Here is a 2500-nt window from a genome sequence, read left to right on the forward strand (position 1 = left end):
TCTAGTCCCGGAGACGAGGCTGTGTGTGGCGTGACAGGTTCACTCTCTCGTCTCTTTCTGTGTATCAGAAAAGGTTTCCTTTTGTGCGCTTGTTCTACAACATTCTGTCAGTTTTAGGGTTTTTGGAACAGAATAAATTCAGTAGTTTTTTATTTATTCTGGAAGACAGAAATATTTGTTTTTAGAAAGAGAGCAGATTAGCTACAAGAAAATGTGAACGAGAGAGAGAGAGAGAGAGAGAGAGAGAGAGGTGGCATGAAAAAGAATAAGAGCCGAGCATAGAAAGAGACAGAAAGAAAGGGAGCAGGTTTGTATGTAGGTTATAGTGAGTCAGTTTTAGCAAGAGAGGAAGTGGTGGAGGTGGAGATAAGGCAGAAGGAGGAGTTTGGTGAGGAGATGGTGGTGGAGGTGAGGCAGGAATGAGGTGAGGGAGGTGGAGGAGGTGGAGGTGAGGTGGTGGTGGTGGAGAGGCAGGAGGAGGGGTCGACCTTTGTGTATAATTAGTTCTCTTATTTAAAGCAAAGAATTTGAATAGAATAACTAATTAGCTGTCATAAAAGGCAAATTATAGATTTTCTTGCTGTTCCTCAGGGAACACAGAAGAGCCTGATTCTTCAGCTCACTCGTTCTCACACACACACACACACACACACACACACACACACACACACACACACACACACACACACACTCTCCTCATTAAGACAGTGTTTAGTTGTGTAGACGGCTGACAGCACAGCTCTGTTGGTGAACCTGCAGCGCTCTGCACTAACAAGCCATGAAATGCAGGTAGAAAGCGAGTGCCCTCAGCCACATGCTACACTCAGCCCTTTTAGCTTCATTTATGCTGCCCGCTTTATTTATCGCCGGGGGTCTGATCCTACCGTGCCGGCTTCGAGAGGCCCTTTTTTTTCCTGGGGGGTGGTGGTGGTGGTGTGTGTGGGGGGGGTGTCGGGGGAAAGCGTTCTGTCGGGATCTGGAGGAAAAGTAGAACTAATTGATGGTTCCGGTAAGCAGTGCTGGACCAATTAGCTTCTCCATTCCACGCATCTGAGAAAGGACCCGGACACGTGGATCAATGTAACTAACAAGCTCTTTCTATTCTCTCTCTCTCTCTCTAGGTCTCTCTCTATTCATACTCTCTCTATATACCCCTCTCATATCTCTCTCTCTCTCTCTCTGTTTTTCTCTCTCTCTCTCATATCTCTCTCTCTCTCTCTCTCTTTCTCGCATCTCTCTCTCTCATATCTCTCTCTCTCATCTCTCTTTCTCTCTCTCTCCCTCTTTCTCGCTCTCTCTCTTTTTCTCTCTCCCTCTCTCTCTCTCTCTCTTGCTTTCTCGCTCTCCCTCTCTCTCTCTCTCTCTCTTTCTCGCTCTCCCTCTCTCTTTCTCGCTCTCTCTCTCTCTCTCTCTTTCTCACTCTCCCTCTCTCCCTCTCTCTTTCTCGCTCTCTCTCTCTCTCTCTCTCTCTCTCTCTCTCTCTCTCTCTCTCTCTCTCTCAGGAAGGTGATAATTATATTCAGTTCTCAGCAATGCTGATGGTTTGATTGTGAATAATGGACCAAACCTGCAGCAGTAAAAACTCCACCTGTTTTCTGACCTCTAAAGTTTCCACAAGACTTTTTTCTTTACATCCCATTTCGGTGTAAACGTCTATATGTCTGTGTTTATAACCAATAATGTCAAACTATTCCATTAAAAGTCTGATTAAGAGCTACAGGGGAATAATCAGTGTCTGTAGTGTGAGAGTTACTGATGATCTGATGATTCAGTTTCTCAGGATTTATTCCTCTCCAGTCACTTCCTGTCGTCTCTCGCGTTCTCTCAGCTATGAACAGTTTCCTCACCATCTTTATTCTCTCTGAAGAGAATAAAACACAAAGGAGTGTAAACTCTTCTGTCCTGAAGACGTTTCTGTGTCAGACTAATTCTCTGCTGTGGTGTGAAAGTTTCTCCCTCATCTGTTTTCAATGTTTTCAAATTGTATGACAGTTAAAATATTTCTTCTTCAGAACAGTAAACATTGTGCATTTTGTTCAGTTCTTATAAAACTACTGACAGAGAGAGAGAGAGAGAGAGAGAGAGAGAGAGAGAGAGAGAGAGAGAGAGAGAGTTTATTGGAGTAAAAGTCAGGAGAAAAACACAAGTTACTCAAGTTACTTGGAGCTCTTTGCTCATCACTGCTCCAGGTTTTATATAAATGCTGCCCCCTAGTGTCCGGAGGTCCACAGTTACAGTCTGGTTCAGTGTGTGTGCTGTTTGAGGTGAGTGGGATTTAAAAGCAGGGATGGAGAGTCCTGTGTGTTCTATTAGCCTGATCAATAGCTCAGTGTGTGTGAAAGTGTCTTAAGAGCAGCTGCATGTGCTTTCACTCGGCCTCGACCTGTTAGCGCTGGCTGAGGGGTGCCGGCGTTCCCAGCGCTCCCGGCATCGGCTTTTAGTCACCGTACAAATGTCAGGAAGCAGATAGACTATTAGCATTTAGCATTTTATTAAATGG

Source organism: Tachysurus fulvidraco, chromosome 2 (genome assembly GCF_022655615.1).
Source record: "Tachysurus fulvidraco isolate hzauxx_2018 chromosome 2, HZAU_PFXX_2.0, whole genome shotgun sequence".
NCBI classification, from domain to species: Eukaryota; Metazoa; Chordata; class Actinopteri; order Siluriformes; family Bagridae; genus Tachysurus; species Tachysurus fulvidraco.